This window comes from Phyllobates terribilis, unplaced genomic scaffold (genome assembly GCF_046119375.1).
Source record: "Phyllobates terribilis strain yellow unplaced genomic scaffold, ASM4611937v1 Scaffold_2__4_contigs__length_985480577, whole genome shotgun sequence".
Taxonomy (NCBI): domain Eukaryota; kingdom Metazoa; phylum Chordata; class Amphibia; order Anura; family Dendrobatidae; genus Phyllobates; species Phyllobates terribilis.
This window is the reverse complement of record NW_027362762.1, coordinates 441,769,212-441,793,580: the sequence shown is the minus strand read 5'-3', so window position 1 is coordinate 441,793,580 and position 24,369 is coordinate 441,769,212. Positions and strand designations below refer to the sequence as shown.

Here is a 24,369-nt window from a genome sequence, read left to right as displayed (position 1 = left end):
CTGACCTGCGCTGAGCTCACCGAGCGGTGTCCTGTCAGTCACTGAACTCAGCGGAGTTCAGGGGACTGCTCGATACAGCGAATCATTCTCCTCTGCCCCTCAGCATGTGCGGTCAGATGGAATACAGCGTAGGATGCTTAAGACAGGTGAGTATAAGGATTTTTTTTTATTATTCTTATTTTTACAGGTTTTGGACACAGTGGGGGCTGAAAACTGTCAACATTGTCCCTTGCTGGTGCTGATCTCAGTGCCGGCTGGAGACAATGATGACAGATGCCTGCAGCACCAGGCGCTTGGGAACAGCGTGAACAGTACCGCTGATTCCCAGGCACTAGTAAGTGTCGCACGGATGACACACGGATGTCAACCGTTTGTCATCAGTGTGCACGTGTGAGGGACGTTTTGCGGCCTATGCTGCGGGTAAAAAACTGGCATGTCAGCGTGTTTTGCACATGGACACATGGTATGTGAAAACACACTGACGTGCACAGACCCATTCATTTGAAATGGGTCTACGTGTGTATGTGTCTCCAGTTCATGTGGAAACTGTCACCACACGTACTGGACACACTGATATGTGACAGAGCCATAATACAAAGTAAAAACCTGCTAATAGATTTCCCTTTAAGGCAGGACTCCACTCCATGCAATAAAAAGAAGACTTGGGCACTTTGTGTTCAAGACACTGTGGAATTGTATTTACTGCAATCCTAATATATAGTTGGAGTAAATGGAGAAAAGGTGCTACATGTTGTGCTGTATCGTAATTGTTTTACCTGGTATCAGAAAACCCCTTAAATTTTAAGTTGTTTGTATAAATAAATTGAATACACTATTATGAAACTTTTTAAGCTGTCATTATACCAGTAATGGGGGGCTTTGGGTGTCACTACTGTGAGTGGGGCAGGAGCTGAATGTGGCTCTCAAGGTCAGAAACGTTGGGGACCTCTGCTCTAATGTATCTGACCAACTTTACTTTGGAAATAGTCGCAACCACTCTAAGGCTATGTGCCCATGTAGCAGATTTGATGCAGTGCGTTTTTGCCTCTCTCTGGCAGAAAAAAACACATGCAGATTTACATGCGTATTTTCTGCCAGAGAGAAGCATTTTTTTCAGCGTTTTTACATTCGTTTTCACATGCGTTTTTTCAAGCGATTTTGAGCAACACTTGGAAAAGTGCTTGACAAGTTGGTCAAACAATATAAATCCATGCAACCGGCATGGATTTATATTGTGTGACGAACTTAGATGCTTTAAATGCAGCATCTATAGTAAAAAAAAAAAAAGAATTAAAAAGTTAAAAATAAAAAAAACCTGTATGCTCACCTCTCCGGTCTCCTCCCGGCGACAATCCTCTCTCCTCGGCGACCCGCGGTGTACTTGCAGGACCTGCGGTGACATCATTTAGTCAGCTGATGGTCACGCGATCATCACCTGACCGCTGACGTTAGTGGTCGCGTGACCATCAGCTGACTAAATGACGTCACCGCAGGTCCTGCAAGTACACCACGGGACGCCGAGGAGAGAGGACGCCGCCGGGAGCAAACTGGAGAGGTGAGTATACAGGTTTTTTTTTATTTTTAACTTTTTTATTTCTTTTTTTCACCGCGTGGTAGCCTGGATGAAGAGGAGTTGTAGTCTACTCTTCATCCTGGGTACCACACACACCGCGATTACGCTGAAAATTCGCGGCCATTGAATTTAATTGAAACGCAGCAAATCCACATATACCTGCGGGTTTGCTGCGTTTCAATGTTCCTCAATAGCCACGAATTTGCAGCATAATCGCGGTAGAAATGGTCATGCTGCGTTTTGCAACGCAATGCAAATTTGGCATGCTAATTAGCGCATCATGTGCACAGCACATCCGAATTCAGATTGCTTTGCATGGCAGACGGTTTTACAAGCGTTTTCGCGGCCGTAAAAACGCTACAAGAACGCTACAAAAATGCTACGTGGGCACATGGCCTAATGCTAGTGAGTCATGTTAAGAGTGCACCAAATTTTGTACACTGGATGACCTTACCTAGGACTAACTTGGCATTGTTCCTAAAGGTATCTTGTATACAAGCAGATAGATGATTGTTTGCTTACTGGGTGGTGCTCTTTTAATTGTTCGCAGCAAATAACACCGTTATACAACATCTTAGAATGGATACTGCATGTACAGTTTACGCTGATTTTCCTTATACAATAGGTTTGCACATAAATGGATTCTTTGTATGTCTGCAGGTTGGTATTGCATTTCATATTGTACAAATCTTACATACTGATTCAATCTCACATATAAACTTTACAGGGGTATTACTGTTTAGATAAATAATCAGCTACTCACTGAATTGATGATAAATGCTTGAATGGGGACTTCTGACCATGATTAAAATTAACTGAAAGGAGCAGCTGGTCGCACATCCGTCCAGCTTCTACCTTCAAAGTTTATGCCACATAGCAAGAGTTAAACTAGGTGAGTACAGAGGACATTAGTCCCTCTTTCTGGCAATCAGTGAGGGTCTTAATAGTGGAGTCCACAACAGTCGAACAATTGTAGCAAGGGTTAAACCAGGTGAGTACGGAGGACATTAGTCCCTCTTTCTGGCAATCAGTGAGGGTCTTAATAGCGGAGTCCACAACAGTCAAACAATTATCACCTATTCAGTGAATAGCTGATAATTTATGTAGAATTACTCTTTAAGACTGATATTAATGTTTAGATACAAGGAAAAGAACTATAGTCACCCCATCCTGACACGTGATGCATATACAGTACAGACCAAAAGTTTGGACACACCTTCTCATTTAAAGATTTTTCTGTATTTTCATGACTATGAAAATTGTACATTCACACTGATGGTATCAAAACTATGAATTAACACATGTGGAATTATATACTTAACAAAAAAGTGTGAAACAACTGAAAATATGTCTTATATTCTAGGTTCTTCAAAGTAGCCACCTTTTGCTTTGATGACTGCTTTGCACACTCTTGGCATTCTCTTGATGAGCTTCAAGAGGTAGTCACCGGAAATGGTCTTCCAACAATCTTGAAGGAGTTCCCAGAGATGCTTAGCACTTGTTGGCCCTTTTGCCTTCACTCTGCGGTCCAGCTCATCCCAAACCATCTCAATTGGGTTCAGGTCTGGTGACTGTGGAGGCCAGGTCATCTGGCGCAGCACCCCATCACTCTCCTTCTTGGTCAAATAGCCCTTACACAGCCTGGAGGTGTGTTTGGGGTCATTGTCCTGTTGAAATATAAATGATGGTCCAACTAAACGCAAACCGGATGGAATAGCATGCCGCAGCAAGATGCTGTGGTAGCCATGCTGGTTCAATATGCCCTCAATTTTGAATAAATCCCCAACAGTGTCACCAGCAAAGCACCCCCACACCATCACACCTCCTCCTCCATGCTTCACGGTGGGAACCAGGAATGTAGAGTCCATCCGTTCACCTTTTCTGCGTCGCACAAAGACACCGTGGTTGGAACCAAAGATCTCAAATTTTGTCTCATCAGACCAAAGCACAGATTTCCACTGGTCTAATGTCCATTCCTTGTGTTCTTTAGCCCAAACAGGTCTCTTCTGCTTGTTTCCTCTCCTTAGCAGTGGTTTCCTAGCAGCTATTTTACCATGAAGGTCTGCTGCACAAAGTCTCCTCTTAACAGTTGTTGAAGAGATGTGTCTGCTGCTAGAACTCTGTGTGGCATTGAACTGGTCTCTAATTTGAGCTGCTGTTGTTAATCTGCAATTTCTGAGGCTGGTGACTCGGATAAACTTATCCTCAGAAGCAGAGGTGACTCTTGGTCTTCCTTTCCTGGGGCAGTCCTCATGTGAGCCAGTTTCTTTGTAGCGCTTGATGGTTTTTGTAACTGCACTTGGGGACACTTTCAAAGTTTGCCCAATTTTTCAGACTGACTGACCTTCATTTCTTAAAGTAATGATGGCCACTCGTTTTTCTTTACTTAGCTACTTTTTTCTTGCCATAATACAAATTCTAACAGTCTATTCAGTAGGACTATCAGCTGTGTATCCACCAGACTTCTGCACAACACAACTGATGGTCCCAACCCCATTTATAAGGCAAGAAATCCCACTTATTAAACCTGACAGGGCACACCTGTGAAGTGAAAACCATTTCCGGTGACTACCTCTTGAAGCTCATCAAGAGAATGCCAAGAGTGTGCAAAGCAGTCATCAAAGCAAAAGATGGATACTTTGAAGAACCAAGAATATAAGACATATTTTCAGTTGTTTCACACTTTTTTGTTAAGTATATAATTCCACATGTGTTAATTCATGGTTTTGATGCCTTCAGTGTGAATGTACAATTTTCAAAGTCATGAAAATACAGAAAAATCTTTAAATGAGAAGGTGTGTCCAAACTTTTGGTCTGTACTGTATATGTCACAACTTGGTTGCTGGCATGTGGGGCAGTCTCTGAAGCTGAGCCTACTCCGTACACGGTGGGTGCCGGCAGTGTTACACACTCATGGCCAATAGTTTTGAGACTAACACAAATTTTGGTTTTTCATAAAGTTTGCTGCTTCAGTGTTTATAAATCTTTCAGTCAGATGTTTTTATGGTTACTGAAGTGCGATTACAAATTTTTACACTTTTATTGACAAATATATTAATTTTATGTAAAGACTCAATTCATGTGTAAGTTTGCTTTTTCATCTATGTAGTGCAGAGGTCCCCAACCGCCGGTCCGCGGACCAGGACCGGGCCGTTGGGGTTTTTCAGCCGGTCCGCGGCACCGCCACAGACAATCACTAAACATTGACAGTGTGCTCTGGTCTGCGGTGGCTCAGAGCACACTGTGTGGGGTGGATGCTGCCCGCTGTTCTAGACTCCCGCAGGGTAGACCTGTAGAGGACCTGTGATGACATCAAGGTACATAACTGTGATGTCACCACAGGTCTTGAAGCAGGATGAAGCAGGGGCGGAACTACCGCCCGTGCAGCCGGTTCATTGAACGGGGGCCCCGAGGGCCGCCATCAGGGCATGACTGCCCTGACTCCAGTATGGGGCCCGGCCGGTAGGAGCCCCCCATCAACACTGAAGACTATGGGTGAGATTGTTCCTATTATATAGTCTGTTTGCCTAAAGTTTACTATATTAAGGTGACCACTGTCACTAAGCATCCCTGACATTCCAAAATCTATGGCTGATGTTTAACATCCTAATTTTTAGGTGTTATTTGTATCTCGACCCAATGGTCGCTTGTTTTTAGCAAATTCATTCCTTTGTCCATGGTACTGGGTGTACCTGGATATTGGTAATATTGATTGATCTTATCTTATTATTAAAAGTTATATTTTAACATTCTCTTTTCAATGCTGGTTATACTTATATGTATAAATATGAGAATATGGCGTAACTGATGGGCATCTCCTACACAGTCAATTGTTTTACTTGTTTTCTATAGGCTTAAATGAGATGTGAAAATTTATGCAGATAAAAAGACATAGGAGCTGATTCATCAAGACTGGCGTAGTGCACACTCACACTACACCAGTCTTGATGGAGTACAAGAGGCGCCAAATTTATTGAGACATACAGTACAGACCAAAAGTTTGGACACACCTTCTCATTTAAAGATTTTTCTGTATTTTCATGACTATGAAAATTGTACATTCACACTGAAGGCATCAAAACTATGAATTAACACATGTGGAATTATATACTTAACAAAAAAGTGTGAAACAACTGAAAATATGTCTGATATTCTAGGTTCTTCAAAGTAGCCACCTTTTGCTTTGATGACTGCTTTGCACACTCTTGGCATTCTCTTGATGAGATTCAAGTGGTAGTCACCGGAAATGGTCTTCCAACAATCTTGAAGGAGTTCCCAGAGATGCTTAGCACTTGTTGGCCCTTTTGCCTTCACTCTGCGGTCCAGCTCACCCCAAACCATCTCGATTGGGTTCAGGTCAGCTGACTGTGGAGGCCAGGTCATCTGATGTAGCACCCCATCACTCTCCTTCTTGGTCAAATAGCCCTTACACAGCCTGGAGGTATGTTTGGGGTCATTGTCCTGTTGAAAAATAAATGATGGTCCAACTAAACGCAAACCAGATGTAATAGCATACCGCTGCAAAATGCTGTGGTAGCCATGTTGGTTCAATATGCCTTCAATTTTGAATAAATCCCCAACAGTGTCACCAGCAAAGCACCCCCACACCATCACACCTCCTCCTCCATGCTTCAAGGTGGGAACCAGGCATGTAGAGTCCATCCGTTCACCTTTTCTGCGTCGCACAAAGACATGGTGGTTAGAACCAAAGATCTCAAATTTTGACTCATCAGACCAAAGCACAGATTTCCACTGGTCTAATGTCCATTCCTTGTGTTCTTTAGCCCAAACAAGTCTCTTCTGCTTGTTGCCTGTCCTTAGCAGTGGTTTCCTAACAGCTATTTTACCATGAAGGCCTGCTGCACAAAGTCTCCTCTTAACAGTTGTTGAAGAGATGTGTCTGCTGCTAGAACTCTGTGTGGCATTGACCTGGTCTCTAATCTGAGCTGCTGTTAACCTGCGATTTCTGAGACTGGTGACTCGGATAAACTTTTCCTCAGAAGCAGAGGTGACTCTTGGTCTTCCTTTCCTGGGGCGTTCCTCACGTGAGCCAGTTTCTTTGTAGCGCTTGATGGCTTTTGTAACTGCACTTGGGGACACTTTCAAAGTTTGCCCAATTTTTCGGACTGACTGACCTTCATTTCTTAAAGTAATGATGGCCACTCGTTTTTCTTTACTTAGCTGCTTTTTTCTTGCCATAATACAAATTCTAACAGTCTATTCAGTAGGACTATCAGCTGTGTATCCACCAGACTTCTGCACAACACAACTGATGGTCCTAACCCCATTTATAAGGCAAGAAATCCCACTTATTAAACCTGACAGGGCACACCTGTGAAGTGAAAACCATTTCCGGTGACTACCACTTGAACTTCATCAAGAGAATGCTAAGAGTGTGCAAAGCAGTCATCAAAGCAAAAGGTGGCTACTTTGAAGTACCTAGAATATAAGACATATTTTCAGTTGTTTCACACTTTTTTGTTAAGTATATAATTCCACATGTGTTAATTCATAGTTTTGATGCATTCAGTGTGAATGTACAATTTTCATAGTCATGAAAATACAGAAAAATCTTTAAATGAAAAGGTGTGTCCAAACTTTTGGTCTGTACTGTACATGCCAATCAATGAATTCCGCGCTGCTTCTGGGTCACGTGCGCCACACCAGAAATGCTACTCCAGTCAAGGACTGGAGTAACATTTCTGCTGTACAAAGTGCTGGCAGGTTTGATGATTTGGATGGGCAAGTGTGGCTGTGCCCCGTTCCGGCTCCTTCCCATCTTCGTCCATTTCGGTAGAGCTGATACAAACTGGTGTGAAAATTTGCTAAACTTTTTCTCATTTTCTCAACTTCGTGTTAAGCAAAAAAATTGTGAGTTTTCAAAGCTTTTATGCCACAAAAGGGGCATAAAAGATTTGATAAATTGACCCCATATAGTTCTTATAGTGTTACTGCTGTAGAAACAGAGTAAAAATGCATGTGATCAGCACATAACTTTATCAATTAAGTTTCATAAAAACTAGGTTACTGAGCAAACAGGAAGTTTCCAAAACAAACTAGTTTTATTTAAAACTTGACCTAAGAGATGAACACCACAGCTGAAAATGGGATAAAAATGCATGTTAAAAAAAACACAATAAAACCACAAATAGCCTAAATTAGCTAATCGGTGCATAAGTGCTGCTCCATATCCAGCATCTCAAAGGCACCAAATCTGCACCATGAGAACTTAGCCCAACAGTAAAAGTTGAATTTCATTGCACCACGACCACAGGGAAAATACAGAATTTACATTGTGCCCATTCATATCAGTGGGTTGTCCGTGTCACCGGGAAACCCTTCTATTAACCCAAAATCCCCTAAAACTATATAGAAATGTATTTGCAAGTGAGCATTTCACTAGGACAGTGTTAAAATAAGAAAATGCAACAAAAAACTTGTAATCATTCCACCTTGGTGGGGGAAAGTGAGTAATTGAAAATTTGGGGGACGCTATAAGAGGGGATAGCTACTTCAATTCATTGTTGATTGTAGCTGAAACTGTGGCACTTCTAAGATACATACCCCACCGAGGAACATCTACACTAGAAGAATAGATAATGTCTAAAACAGAAGGAGCCTTTGGCATTAAACAATCCTTTTCTGTGTTACTCACATGAATTTTGGCTGCTAGTCCTCCTCTTCTGAAGAATTTTATATCTTCTTAACAAGGGCAATCCTCCATGTATCTGAAGCTCTGGCGTCTGCATCTGCCCTCCAGGAAATGATGCTCAAAATGTACAAGACATCGATAATAATAGCAAACCGCAAAGCCATTTATATTGAGACACCTGATCAAATAATGAGCGGTATTGGTTGGATTTTTCAGGCTCCACTATATGTACAATACACAATATTTATTCAGATAAATGATCTGATGTGTTCCTTTATCCTATACAATGTCACAGGGAGCCTGTAATATGATGTAGGTATTATCTGTTGACATATATGATAACAAGGACGCTCAAATGCTCAAAGCGCTCAACTCTTGTTTTCTTCTGCGGTGTAAGCACAACGTTCATCCTCATGCACACTGTAATGGCAACAGCTCCTATGGTACTTTGTTATGGAACCTAAAAAGCTTGTCTGGTTAAAGCAAGTTATCAAGTGATTATGACGCGCCCCCTGGGCCGTGGGGTACCTGGTGCCGGGCCGGTGGATGCTGGGGAATGTCACAGCGGCGGTGACACGGTCCGTGACCCAGGGCGGTCAATAAAAGGAGTTATGGATAGGGGATTTATAGTGTTTTTATAGAGTTTGTGACGCCACCTGTGGAATGCGGCTAAAGGAAGCCGCCGCTGCGTAGCAGGTCCTCTGAAGCTGATGTTGCTGCAGCAGGGATGGTGTGGCTCTCCACAGGAAGAGCTAGCTCCAGGGCAGTGTGGATATTGCAGGTTGTGCTGGGCGCTGTAGTGCAGGGGTTGATGGCGCAGCAAGAAACACAGAGACAAGGAAGTGCAGTCCCAGGGTCTTTACTCACAGTTAACGCAGTCCAGATTACAGGCACCAAAGTAATCTCCCTCGTCGTGCTGTGCTTACTCAGTGAGGGGTTCAGTCCACCCCCAGATAGCTCCGGAGTACTTAGCAGGACCCCCTTCTGTGTCCTCTCCCTGGCCTTTTCCCTGCACCTCACACCTAGTATCTCCAATTCGGTACCCGCGGGCCTTGGCGGGCGACGTCTGTTCCGTCCCCTGGGTCCTATATGGCTACCTTCTCGGTGAGACTTGTGGCTACACGACAGAAAAGTACTGCAGCCTCCGGTTTCTAGCTGAGACTTGCAATCTTCTACTAGTTGAGGGACCGGTTCCCCTTAGATGGCCTGACCCCTCCACCACGGGGCAGATGTGGGCGTACGGGTGGCCTTCTGCACGGCCCATACCCCTAGGGTCCTTTCTTCTGTTCCTGGAGCCTCTCTGCTCCCTCTCCTCTCTTCTCTCCTTACTCTCAGACTTGGCCCTCACTAGCTAGGCCTGCCTCTGGAGCAGAGCTCCTGCAGAGCGTCTGCTTCTTTCACTTCTCCTCCTCTGACTAATCTGACTTTCTATGATGGCTTCCCATTTTATATCTTCCTCTCATGTGCTCCCCTAAGCTACTTCCTCCACCCACACCCACCACATGGTCCCCCCCTCTCTGGGTTCCCCCCACTCCAGCCAGGAAAGGGGCTCAGCAAGCATCAGAGGCATCTTGCCCCTCCTGCTTGCTTGGAGTGGTGTGTGCTGGATGCAGGTGTTAGGGTCCTGAGCTGTACTCCTTCCTTACCTGAGAGTGAGATGCCACATCTCTGGCTGAGATGCAACACCTCTGTGGCGACCGAACCCTCAGGGGCGCCACAATTACACTGATTGGGATGAATAAATAATATCTTCAGCATCTATATAGAGTGCCAGATTCTTTCATCCCTTGATTCTTATAGAATATGATCTTATCAAAGCACTTGTATATTCTAAGAGTGCTGTATTAAAACAAGTTATCACCTATTAATAGGATAGATGATGACTTATAGTTCGGTGGGGATCTGACCTGTGGGACCAGCATCAATTAGCAAAACAGGGCATTTTGTTCATGGTAATAATGGAGCGGCAGTGCAAATACTCTACCTGCGCTACAATCATTCTCTCTTTGGCTGTTGAGTGCTGCGCTCAACTTTTTCTGGCCTCCCCATGGAGAATGAGTGGAGCTGCTGACAGGCAGTCTACCGATTGGTGCGTGCCCTAGCAGTGGACACTTACTGATCAGAAAGTTATGACCTATGACATGGATAGGTGATAAATAGCCTTAAGTAGACTACCCCTTTAAGGCCCACACACACATTAGCTAGCTGTTGATCGAACAATCGTTCAACGGGCAACTATCTCCCCCGTACACAGGGACACTTGGCACACCCGAGCACTTCCGTACTTTCTATAGGAGAGCCAGTGATGTAATTAGAGTTCAATGGGACCTGGTGCAAAATTTGGACCTGCCCCCTTTACCCCCTGAATGTTGGTCAGATGTATGGACCCTTGTAGCGTTCCAAATCCTATAAGGACATACATGTTGCCCGCCCTCGCAATCCCTATTATGTAGTAATGTCCCCCATTCTGGAATATATATCTCCCATCCTAAGCTTATCCTGTTATATATGTACCACATCCTAGGCCCCTTCCTAGTATATACCCTCCATCCTGGTATATATGTCCCCCATCCTGTTATATATGTCTTTGTTCCTGGGCCCATCCTAGTATATATGTCTCCCTGCCTGGTATATATGTCCCCCATTCTGCTGCTTTTCTTTAACTCATAAAAAAATAACCCGATTCTACTCACCTTCTCCCACTCCAACAAAGTGCGGTGTCCTCTTCTGTATCCGGCATCTGACTTCAGCGTGCAAGCGACAGGCAGCGCATGACGTCACTGCCATGCGCCACCAGTAACTTGCACGCCGATCTCAGCTGCAGGCCTCTGACTGGCCAGCGGATCCCCTTCACCACAATGCATTCAGATGAATGTGCATCCTCGGACAGACATCCAGCTGAAATATGCGCTGGCGTCGGTGGGCCACACTCCTGCTTAGGCCCAGTTGTGGCCCTGTAGGGAGATGGACAAGAGAGAATATTCACACAATTAATGACTAAATCGAGTGTCTGCAAGCAAGCACCGCTATCTGCTGAAAAGAGAAAGCAGAGAGGAATACATTAGTAGGGACTGAAGAGTGAAGCGAATGTTCCCTGAGGGAAGAGATTGGAGGAGACAGCGTGTCAGGTGATAGCTGTGGTGCCATATGTAATAATTATAAAAGGCTCAGGAGGGCAGCAAGGGGGGGAGTCGGCGCCTGGACCTGTGGCAGGTCGGACGTGCGGTGCAGTGGAGTTGGCTTACAGCTGCCATTACAAGTGAAGAACCAAGTAACCAGATCCGAGTGACTAACCAAGTAACCAGACCCGAGTGAGGAATCGAGTAACCAGATCCGAGTGAGGACCAGAGTGAAGAACCAAGAAACCAGATCCCAGGCAGAGTGACCAGAACCGGAAATGGGAGACCAGAGCTGGGTGCTGAGTGAGCAGAGACAGGGCCAGGGCTGAGAGACACGACCAGGCCGCAGAAGATGGAAGTTCATGTGAGCCGTATCTTCCAGTGTAAATGTACAGTACAAAGGGGATTGGGGCTGTGCTTCAGGGGATGAAGGTGGCCAATGTGACGGGTGTGCAAAGTGACCCATTGACGACGGCGACGGACCCGATAGTACTGTGATGCACTTCGGGTGGAGATGTTAGGTCCAAGACACCACTAACGATAACAGTTTTTTACTTGTAATAACAGAACAATAGTGTGTTAATAGAATTGTCTTAATACCCAGTATAGCCGAATTGTTGTATTCGCACTCTATAATGATTTACTGCAATTCCACAATTTGCTTTACCCTTTGATTGTGTCATAGGCATCACATATCTGTGTTTAATCAAATAAATATCTGTTGGTTAAGTTACCACTGAGTGACCCTTTCACATCATGTTAAAAGGGTATTCTAAGGCCACGGCCCTATTATCAGCATGTAGTCAGTATTCAGTCAGTATTTTTTCCCAGGAGAGGTACTTTTAAATGCCATCACTGGTTTTACCATATCGTGTACTGGAAAATGGGAAAAAAAATCCAAGTGCGGTGAAATTGCAAAAAAAAATGCAATTCCACAGTTGTTTTTTTTGCTTGTTTTTTTTACCACGTCCATTGAATGCTAAAACTGACCTGCCATTATTATTCTCCAGGTCATTACGAGTTCGTAGACACCAAACATGTATAGGTTATTTTTTATTTAAGTGGTGAAAAAAAAATCCAAAATTTGCTACAAAAAAAAAAATGGCGCCATTTTCCGAGATCCGTAGCGTCTCCATTTTTCGGGATCTGGGGGCTGGGTGAGGGCTTATTTTTTGCGTGCCGAGCTAATGTTTTTATTGATACCATTTAGGGATAAATGTTTGGGATGTTTTGATCGCCCGTTATTGCATTTTATTGCAATGTTGCGATGACTAAAAAAAAGGTAATCCTGGCGTTTAGAATTTTTTTCTCGTTACGCCGTTTACCGATCGGATTAATTATTTTTTTATATTGATAGATCGGGTGATTCTGAATGCGGTGATACCAAATATGTGTATGTGGGAATTTTTTATTTTATTTTATTTTGACTGGGGCGAAAGGGGGGTGATTTAAACTTTTATATATTTTTTTTCTTATATTTTTAAAACCATTTTTTTTACACTTTCTGCATGCTTCAATAGTCTCCATAGGAGACTAGAATCTGCAGTTTCCTGATCGTTTCTACTGCATACAAGCGATGAGCAGATCGCCTGTATGCAGGGGAAATGCTCCTGTGCTATGAGTGCCGACTACTAGGTGGCGCTCATAGCTAGTGAGGCATGACAACCACAGGGGTCTGCTGCACACACTGGGTTGTCATGCCGACCCATCGGTGACCCGCGATCACGTGATGGAGTCACCGATGGGCGGGGCTAAGGCCGCGCTTTTGGCGTTGCGCTGTTAAATGCCGCTGTCAGAAATTGACAGCGCCGTTTAACTGGTTAACAGCCGCAGGTGGATTGCGATTCCACCCGAGGCTGTTGCGGACACATGTCAGCTGTAATAATCAGCTGACATGTACCTAGTTCAGTGCGGGCTCAGCGCCGGAGCCCGCACTGACCCGGGGGTAATAACCTATAGCGTACTAATACGTCATAGGCTATTAAGGGGTTAAACAATGCAGATTTACTGCATCCAATACATTCTAATGGGGAAATTTCAGTTGCAGTGACTAACGTCTTTGCAACAGAAATTGACATGCTGCGGCTCGTAATACTGCGCCGCGAGTGAGTTTACGCAGCAATAAATAAAAGCACAGGGAGCATGGGATTTCTATAAATCCATCTACTGTGCTTCCAATGTAGAACGCAGAGTTTTGGATGCAGCGAAGGTTAGCTGCGTCCAAACCGCTGCTCTTCCTGATCACTCCTCCTGAGTCAGTGTTCCACAAACAGCGGCTTGGAGTCAGAACTAATTCCCATGTTCTTGCACACTAAATGTTGGCACTTTCAGATAGAAATTCACCTCAATTGTATAATATTAACAAAAACCTGGAAGTGCATGATCACGCTCCCAATGCACTTCCAAGCTAATGTGCATGTGGCACAAAGCTTGATTTCTCAGTGGTAGCACTACAAAACTGGTATCATTTTTATTTTTGTGCTAGCCAAATGGCTAGTTTCAGTAGTAAAATCATCCTGACAGGTTCCCTTTAATGTTGTTTTAGAATTGACCGACTGAATGACTCATGTCATCCTCATAAGTTGTCTATTGTGTACCTTAGTTTGGCACTTAGCAGTAATGGGGTCAGAGGTTAAACATTCTGGTTTGTATTTTTTCAACTAATTAGCTGTATGTCATAAGCCGAACCTGCCTTAACACATTTAAGCCTTTCATGCCCAGTATGCAGAGCTGTTTTGTTCTCATAATAATTAGGAATGATTGGAAACTGAAAAATAAATTACTAAAATGTGGGGATGCAATTACACTTATGGACAACAGGTGGAGATCCAACATTTCATCACTGTTTGCCAACAGATCCATTGCATGTATTATCTAATTAGAGAAGATTCAGCAAGAATTTTACAGAAAAAGAAAATTTGGATTCACCCAAATCCGATTTTTTGGTGATTAGCTTCATGCAAATACAGCAAAATGGTGGTCAGGAAAGGAGCTAAAAAATTATATACTCACCTTTCCTCGCAACCCACCATCTGGTTCTCCATCGGCTCCCACCAACTCCGTCTCTTCTGGTCTTCATGGCAGACAACGTCCTGTTCCACATCTGTCCTCAATATGCACTGACCTCATGGGGCGCATGTCATAATGTCAAGACAGAACATGGAGAGACCAAAGCCATCTGAGGTCAGCAGAGGACAGAGGAAAAGAGCTGCGGTGGCAAGAAAAATGAGCGGCGAGGCGAGTATAATATGGACCCAATTCATGATTGACTTTACGCCTGTTTTATTGTGTAGTTTTGTGTGTTTTGCATATTTTTTTATTGCATTGATCATTGTATTTGCATCTTTTTTAAAGTCTATTTTATATGTGCTCATATTTTTTTTCGTTTTCCACTTTCTGGGCGTAGTTAACGATGTTTTAGCCTGATTCATTAACTGCGACTTTTTAAAAAGTGGCTAAACTTGTGAAAAGTCCTCTCCAGTCCTCCCCTGTGTATTTTTGAGTACGCCAGTAGTTTGGTGTAATTTTTGCAGCATTTTGTGAAACGTGCAACTTTTGGCACTAAGGCTATGTTCCCACTATGAGCTTTTATTGCGTTTTTGATGCTACGTGTTTTCCCTACATCAAAAACGCAGCATCTTCCAGTAAAGTGGATGGGATTTATACAAATCTCATACTCACTGTGCTTCCTATTTACACTGAGTAAACTCATCTATGATGCATGTTTTGTATATGCAACATGTCCATCTCTCTTGGGGGTATGCTGAGTTTTCTAGGCAGATTTTTCCCATAAACTTGCATTAGATGCGGAAAATCTGCAGGTAAAAAACGCACATGCGTTTTTAGTGCATTTCTGTGGCAGAAACGCATCAAAAACACATGTAATCCGCACTTAAGTATATCAATAAAGTTCAGTGAAATCAAAATACCAGAACGTATAAAAAGCAAGCCAACTTTATTTAAAGAATGACACACCAAATAGAGACAAAAACCGCAGGGTCAAAAACGCGATTAAAACGCATGTTAAAAAAAATACACACAGACCCGGCGACTCTGATGAGCGTTATCGTTACTGATGTCACCGCTGTTCAGAGCAGCAGGGTCTCACAGAGCGCAGCGTGAGCCGGCGACTCTGATGAGCGGTGACATCAGTATCCGGCAAGTGACATAGCAGTAACATCACTGCTATTCACAGTCGCCGGGGCTGGATTCAGGGAACGCTGGACTCGGTGGACCTGCGTGGGAACATTTTTTTAAATAAATTGGTGAATGAGGGACAGTATATTGATTTTATTCCCTTCCTTTTATGTTTTTCAGGTATCCATTTTTGGACTATGTTGAATTCGGTGAACTACAGCAGGTTCCCAGGACTACGTCAGACCTGCATTGGTTTTTTTTTTTTTAAATAAATTGGTGAACCAGGGAAGTGTGGGTGACTGTTTTTTTCAAATAAAGTATTTTTTTTGTGTATGTGTTTCTTTTTTGATTACTGGGTTAGTAATGGAGGTGTCTGATAGACACCTCTCTATTACTAACTCCCAAAGCTTGATGCCAGCTGTATTTTTGGACAAATCACAGTTGACATCAACACTAACTATCATTATCCTGATTGCCACCGCACCAGAGCAATAAGGAAGAGTGAAGGCAAAGAGCCAGAATAGGCCATCTAATGTGATGTGCCAAACCTGGGGCAGGTGCGGCCTGTTATTTTTAGACTGGGGAGGGCAAAATATCCATAGACATTCCCAGCCTGATAATATCAGCTCACAGCTGTCTGCATTTCCTTTGCTGGATATCAAAAATAGGGGGGACCTCACATCATTTTTTTCACTTATTTATTATCTTAATAAAGTCATGGCCAAAAGTATTGCCACCCTTGAAATTGTTCCAGAAAATGAAGTATTTTTCCCAGAAAATTATTGCAATTACCGTATTTTTCAGACAATAAGACGCACCGGACCATAAGACGCACCTAGGTTTTAGAGGAGGAAAATAGAAAAAAAAATTAAGCAAAAAATGTGGTCATGATGCCCTGTTAAGGGGGAGGGGGTCTGCTGTTGACACTGTTATAGAGGTAATGTCCCCTAATTCTGTTAATATCCCCCATCCTGGTATATATGGCCCCCTCTTTCCTGTTATACGTGGCCCTCATCCCTATCCTGATATGCATGACACCCCAATTCCCCATCCTGGTATGCACAGCCCCCTCATCCCTCTTCCTTTTATGTATGGCACCCTTCATCCTGTTATGTATGGCCCCCCTCATGCTTCATCCCTTTATGTATGGCCCCCCTCATGCCTTATCCCTGTATGTATGGCCTCCATTCATCCTTGAATGCATGGCCCCCTCATCCTGGTATGCTTGGCACCCCCTGATCCCAATCACGCTGCACAGAAAAAAAATAAACACTCATACTCACCTCCTCTCTCCTCCAGCACTGTGTCACGCTCTGTGCCAGAATAGTCTTTGCTCCCCACGCTGGGACTCTGTGCCGGTTATTAAGGAGAATTAATATTCACTGCTCCCCACGCCCGCCTCATTTTCTTTAGTAGCAGGCACAGTGTAGGCTGCAGCAGGCGGCTGCTGCCTCCTGTGCACCACTACTCCTCCACTGTCACTTCCCCCACATCCCCCACAGCCACAGTATTTTATGTATATCGGACTATAAGACACCCCCCCCCACTTTCCTCCAAAATTTTGTGCATCTTATAGTCCGAAACATACGGTACACGTTTTGTTATACACACATTTATTTCCTTTGTGTGTATTGGAGCAACACAAAAAAAGCAGAGAATAAAGGCGAATTGGACATCATTTCGCACAAAACCCCGAAAATGGGCCAGAGTAAATTCTTGGAACCCTCAACTTAATATTTGGTTGCACACCCTTTGGAATAAATAACTGCAATCAATCGCTTCCTATAACCATCAACAAACTTGTTACACCTGTCAACTGGAATTTTGGACCACTCATCTTTTGAAAACTGTCCCAGGTCTCTCATATTTGAAGGGTGCCTTCTCCCAACAGCATATTTAAGATCTCTCCACAGGTGTTCAATGGGATTAAGATCCGGACTCATTGATGGCCACTTCAGAACTCTCCAGTGCTTTGCTTCCATCCATTTCTGGGTACTTCTTGAAGAATGTTAAGGGTCATTGACCAGCTGGAAGACCCATGACCTAGGACGCAAATCCAGCTTTCTGACACTGGGCACTACATTGTGACCCTAAATCCGTTGGTGATCTTCAGATTTCATTATGACTTGCACAAATCCAAGGCACCCAGTGCCAGAGGCAGCAACACAACCCCAAAATATCTTTGAACCTCCTCCATGTTTGACTGTACTGTGTTCTTTTCTTTGTAGGCCTCATTACATTTTCGGTAAACAGTAGAATGATGTGCTTTACCAAAAAGCTCTATCTTGGTCTCATCTGTCCACAAGACGCTTTCCCAGAAGGATTTTGCTTTACTCACGTACATTTTGTCAAACTGCAGTCTAGCTTTTTAATGTCTCTCTTGTCAGCTGTGGGGTCCTCCTGGGTCTCCTGCCATAGCGTTTCATTTCATTCAAATATCGACAGATAGTTCACGCTGACATAGAAGCATGCTGAGCCTGTAGGACAGCTTGAATTTCTATGGAACTTGGTTGGGGCTGCTTATGTACCATCCAGACAATCCTGCGCTGCAACCTTTCAGCAATTTTTCTCTGCCGTCCACATCCAGGGAGATTTGTTACTGTGCCATGGGTTGTAAATGGTGTTGAGCGAATTTGTTCGGCATTTCAAATTCAGGTTCGTGTTCGGGGTTCCGGCTTGTTCGTGCCAAAAAATTGGCTCCGCCCACGAACATCGCTGATTTGCCACGGTGTCACGTAGTTAACATCTGGGTGACAGCGTGCCAAATCAGGGATGTTCGTGGGCGGAGCCAATTTTTTTGCGCGAACAAGCCGGAACCCCGAACACGAACCCGAATTTGAAATGCCGAGCACATTCGCTCAACACTAGTTGTAAACGTCTTGATTATGTTGCGCACCATGGACAAACAATCATCAAGATCTCTGGAGATGGACTTGTAACCTTGATATTGTTAATATTTTTCAAAAATTTTGGTTGTCAAGTCCTCTCCTCAGACAGTTCTCTTCTCCTCTTTCTGTTCTCCATGCTTAGTCTGGCACACAAAGACACACAATGCAAAGATTGAGTCAACTTCTTCCCTTTTTATCTGGTTTCAGGTGTGATTTTCATATTGCCCATACCTGTTATTTGCCACAGGTGAGTTTGAACGAGCATCACATGTTTGAAATAAAGTTGTTTACCCACAATTTTGGAAAGGTAGCAACAATTTTGTTCATTTTTGGGTTTTCTGTGAAATTATGTTCAACTTGCCTTTAATTTCTCAGGTTTTTTTGTGTGTTGTTCCAATACACACAAAGGAAATAAACATGTGTATAACAAAACATGTGTAATTTGTAACGGGTCTGGGAGGCGGAACCTCTGAGCTACTATACAAGGGGGCGGTCCTTGTAAGGGAGCGGGTGGCGACCAGGGAAGACGGGTAGGCAGTCACAGCAGGTGACCGGGACAGTCTCTGGGTGAACGGGCAGGAGGTCACGGCAAGTGACCGGGACAGTCTCTGGGTAAACGGGCAGGAGGTCACAGCAAGTGACTGGGGCAGTCTCTGGGTGAACGGGCAGGAGGTCACAGCAAGTGACCGGGGCAGTCTCTGGGTGAACGGGCAGGAGGTCACAGCAAGTGACCGGGGCAGTCTCTGGGTGAACGGGCAGGAGGTCACAGCAAGTGACCGGGACAGTCTCTGAGTATAGGGTAGGTACGACCTGTGACGGCTGAGCCTCCAGGTAGGCTAGCAGGCGGATGACAGATGAGTGCTCCCAGGTGAGCAGGCGAGAGTCTCTGGAAAAGCAGGTGGTCACAGCATGTGACGGCAGAGCCTCCAGGTAGGCAGGCAGGCAGGTAGCGGAGGAGCGCTCCCAGGTGAGCGGGCAAGAGTCTCTGGAATAGCAGGTGGTCACAGCACGTGACGGCGGAGCCTCCTGGTAGGCAAGCAGGCAGGTAGCGGAGGAGCGCTCCCAGGTGAGCGGGCAAGAGTCTCTGGAATAGCAGGTGGTCACAGCACGTGACGGCGGAGCCTCCAGGCAGGCTAGCAGGCAGGTAGCAGAGGAGCGCTCCCAGGTGAACGGGCAAGAGTCTCTGGAATAGCAGGTGGTCACAGCATGTGACGGCGGAGCCTCCAGGCAGGCTAGCAGGCAGGTAGCAGAGGAGCGCTCCCAGGTGAGCGGGCAAGCTGGTCCATAGACAGACTGACAGGAGTAGGAAGGCAGACCGTCGGACCTCAGGCTAGCAAGCAGGTAGCAGGAATATCAGGCAGGAAACAGACAGCAAACTGGCAGGACTCTGGCAGGAATCAGGCAGGTAACTGGCAGGTAACTGGCAACGGGACCTGAGGGCTGAAGCAGAGTAGTGAACAGTGCAACAACATTGCTCGGGCACCTCCATTTTGGAGGAGGTGCCTTATATATGGTGAAGTCCTCCGGCCATTGGCCGGGGACTCCTTAGGACGGCGCGCGCGGCCCCTTTAAGAGGGAGGGAGAGCGCGCGCGCCCTAAGCACAGTGGCCGGGAAGGAGTGCGCGCTGCCAGCAGAGCGGGAGGAGGACGCCGGGCACGGAGCAGGGAGGTGAGGGGAACAGCGTCCCTGCCTAGCAGAGGGCAGGGACGCCGGCGCTACAGTACCCCCCCCTTTAGGCCCCCCCTTTTTTAGGCCAGACAGAAATTTAGCAAGGATAAGAGGGGCATGGATGTTCTCCCGGGGCTCCCACGTTCTCTCCTCAGGACCAAACCCCTTCCAATCTACTAGAAAAAAGGTCTTTCCTCTTACCCTTTTGGTGGCAAGAATGTTCTCTACCTCAAACTCGTCCTCAGCAGAAACCGGAGCAGGAGGCGTACCTGTAGACTTGGAAAAAGAGTTAAGTACCACAGGTTTGAGGAGAGATACATGGAAGGAGTTAGGGATCCGTAAGTTGGCCGGGAGTTTCAATTTATAGGCCACCGGGTTGATCTGGCTGATGACCTCCAGGGGGCCGATGAACCGAGGCCCTAACTTGTAAGAAGGTATCTTGAGTCGGACATATTTAGATGAGAGCCAGACTTTATCTCCGGGACGAAATTGTGGAGGATCCAGGCGTTTTTTGTCAGCGTGTCTTTTCATCCGTTCAGACGACTGAAGGAGTGCGGATCGGGTACTCTCCCAAATGGAGGAAAATTTGCTAACGAGAGATTCCGCAGCCGGGTTGTCCACAGAGGTGGAGACAGGAAAAGGAATCCGAGGATGCTGACCGAAGACTACAAAAAACGGGGATTTGGAGGAGGATTCGCTCTCGTGATTGTTATAAGAGAACTCGGCCCATGGTAGGAGATCCACCCAGTCTGAATGATGGGCATTAACGAAGTGCCGGAGGTAACTGGTCAGGTTCTGATTGATCCGCTCCACTTGACCATTGGACTGTGGGTGGTAAGCGGAAGAGAAGTCCAGGGTGACATCTAGCAGTTTACAAGTGGCTCTCCAGAAGCGTGAGGTGAACTGTACCCCACGATCCGACACGATATGGAGGGGCAGGCCATGAAGACGAAAGATGTGATGAATAAAGTCTTTAGCTAGCTCGGGTGCAGACGGGAGGCCTGGCAGGGGAACGAAATGAGCCATCTTGGAGAAGCGGTCAGCAACCACCCAAATGACCGTACAACCGGCAGAGACTGGGAGGTCAGTTATAAAGTCCATAGCTATATGCTGCCAGGGGGCAGCAGGTACTGGGAGCGGAAGGAGGCGACCGGCTGGCAGATGTCTCGGAACCTTGTTGCGGGCGCAGGACACACAGGCAGAAACAAAGTCTATTACGTCCTTGTGCAGGGTAGGCCACCAGTAGTGCCGGGTAATAAGCTGGAGGGTCTTTTTCTGACCGGCATGGCCAGCCAGTTTAGACGAGTGACCCCAGTGAAGGATCTTCTCCCGATCAGGTACTGATACGAACGTCTTTCCGGGAGGGAGACGATTTAGACTCACGGGAGCCACCTGCATTACTCTGGCGGGATCGATGATGTGTTTCGGATCTTCCTCGAGATCAGACACCAGAAAGGATCGAGACAGGGCGTCCGCCTTGACGTTTTTGTCAGCCGGGCGAAAATGAAGAACAAAATCAAAGCGAGCAAAAAACAAGGACCACCGGGCTTGGCGCAGGTTAAGTCTCTGGGCATGCTGGAGGTAAGCCAAGTTCTTGTGGTCAGTGTAAATTATTACCGGGTGAAGAGCCCCCTCGAGCAGGTAACGCCACTCCTCCAATGCCAGTTTGATGGCCAATAACTCTCGGTCTCCTATGGAATAATTGCGCTCTGAGGAGGAGAAGAGTTTAGAGAAGAAGCCGCAAGTTACCATCCTCCCGGAAGATGATTTTTGAGTAAGTACTGCTCCGGCTCCAGAGGAGGAGGCGTCAACTTCCAGGAAGAACTGCTTGTTGCCGTCCGGGCGATGCAGCACCGGGGCGGAAGAGAAGGCCTGTTTTAAGGAAAGAAAGGCCTCCTCTGCTTCGGGCGGCCACTCTTTGGGATTAGTACCCTTACGGGTGAGCGCGGAAATTGGGGCAGTCCGGGAAGAGAAGTGTGGTATGAAGAGGCGGTAGTAGTTGGCGAAGCCCAGGAACCGCTGAATGGCCTTCAACCCCTCCGGTCGAGGCCATTTCTCGATGGCAGACAGTTTCTCTGGATCCATTCGTAGGCCGGTCTGAGAAATAATGTAGCCCAAAAACGGAAGCGAGGTCTGCTCAAAGAGGCACTTCTCGTATTTAGCGAAGAGGTGATTCTGCCTGAGCCTGAGCAGGACCTGACGAACGTCCCTCCGGTGAGTCTGGAGATCCGGAGAGAAGACCAAGATGTCGTCCAGGTACACCACTACGCAGGAGTAGAGAAGGTCCCGGAAGATGTCATTGACCAACTCTTGAAAGACAGCAGGAGCGTTACAGAGACCAAAGGGCATTACCAGATATTCATAGTGGCCGTCCCGGGTGTTGAATGCCGTCTTCCATTCATCCCCCTGACGGATACGAACCAGGTTGTACGCCCCACGGAGGTCCAGTTTGGTGAAGATTCTAGCCCCTCTCAGACGATCAAATAACTCCGGAATGAGCGGAAGGGGGTACTTATTCTTCACCGTGATCTGATTAAGGCCTCTATAGTCTATACAGGGACGGAGAGAGCCGTCCTTCTTTTTTACGAAGAAGAAGCCTGCTCCCGCCGGGGAGGTAGATTTCCGGATGAATCTCCTGGCCAGATTCTTCTCAATATATTCGGACATTGACCGGGTCTCAGCAGCGGATAATGGATAAATACGCCCACGGGGAGGAGTAGTACCGGGTAACAAGTCGATAGGGCAGTCGTATGGTCTATGAGGGGGTAGTGTCTCTGCTTCCTTTTTATTAAAGACATCAGCATAAGACCAATAAGGAATCGGAAGTCCAGGTAGATTAGCTGGGGTAGGAGAAGGACGGACGGGATGGACGGGAACCAGACAGGTCTTATGGCAGTCCTGTCCCCAGCGAAGGACTTCTCCGGTCTGCCAGTCAAGCACGGGTGCATGTCTCTGGAGCCAAGGTAGACCTAGCAAGAGGGCATGAGAGAGTCCAGGCAGAACATGAAAGGAGATACTCTCAGAATGCAGCATTCCCACCTGCAGAGTAATGGATTCGGTGATGAGTTGGATGGGGCGTGGTAAGAGGCCCCCATCCACGGCAGCAACAGACAAGGGTACAGCCAGAGGTTTGGTGGGGATGCGGTATTTCTCTACCAGGGACTGTGAAATAAGATTCCCGGCTGCTCCAGAGTCCAGTTGGGCTAGTTCGAAATAACGGTTCTCCCCGCAGACGATTGAAACTGACAGCAGCAGAGATGGAGAGGATTTATTCTTGCCTAGGTCGACCTCTCTGAGCGAACCTAGACACAGGCGTTTCCCGACCTCTCTGGGCAGGCACGGATCCGGTGCTCCTTACTGCCACAGTAGAAGCAGCTCCCCTCGGCACGGCGTAAGTCCTGACGGGTTTTGACCATCTTGGTCTGGTCGACCTGCATAGGCTCAGGAGAGTGTACCTGGGGAGAGACGGAGGGAGTGACGGGTTTCTGAAAAGTAGGAGCTAGACGTGGAAACCTCCTCTCACGGGTGACCTCTTTGGCACGCTCCTGGAACCGTAGGTCAATCCGGGTGGCAAGAGATATTAGGTCATCGAGAGTGGTAGGAACGTCCCGACCGGCAAGTTCATCTTTAATACGGCCGGACAGACCCTCCCAGAAGACGGATACCAGAGCGTCGTTATCCCAGGCCAGCTCCGAGGCAAGGGTACGGAACCGTATGGCATATTGGCCCACGGTGAGACTTCCCTGACGGAGGCGTAGCAGAGATGATGCGGATGAGGTCTTCCGTCCGGGTTCGTCGAAGACTTTCCGGAAAGCCGTGAGGAAGGCAGGCAAGTCGGACACCAGGGGGTCTCCTCTCTCCCATAGAGGATTTAGCCAGGCCAGGGCCTCCCCGGTGAGATGGGACATGATGAAGGCAATTTTGGCCCGGTCGGAGTTAAACTGGTGGGACAATAGTTCAAAGTGCAGGGTGCACTGATTAATGAAGCCCCGAGCCTGGGCGGAGTCGCCTCCGAAGCGAGGAGGTGCAGAAAGCCGGGGTCCGGGGTAGGATACCATGGTATTGGTGGGCAGCGGAGCTGCCGGGTTGCGAGTCATGGCACTGGCGGTGGTTGCTGGTGGAGCAGTCAGAGTGTCCAGGCGAGAATTGACATTCCGCAGGTGACCCAGGATGGACTCCTGTTGGGACCTCTGACGGGACAGTTCATGACAGAGGTCCGAGAGCGAGGGAGCTTGGGTGCCACCGGGTTCCATGGCCCGAGCAAACTGTAACGGGTCTGGGAGGCGGAACCTCTGAGCTACTATACAAGGGGGCGGTCCTTGTAAGGGAGC

The 24,369-nt window shown here is 46.5% G+C and overlaps 1 protein-coding gene across 1 annotated transcript in view; it reads right to left on the bottom strand.

Moving 5' to 3' along the window:
* Positions 1-8,362, bottom strand: part of LOC141214508 (transmembrane protease serine 11D-like) — a 110,501-nt gene extending 102,139 nt beyond the window's left edge. The window contains exon 1 of the mRNA XM_073665447.1: positions 8,229-8,362. The gene's annotated coding sequence lies outside the window, so the exon portion shown is untranslated. The remainder of the gene's footprint in view (positions 1-8,228) is intronic.
* Between the last annotated feature and the right edge of the window lie 16,007 nt (positions 8,363-24,369).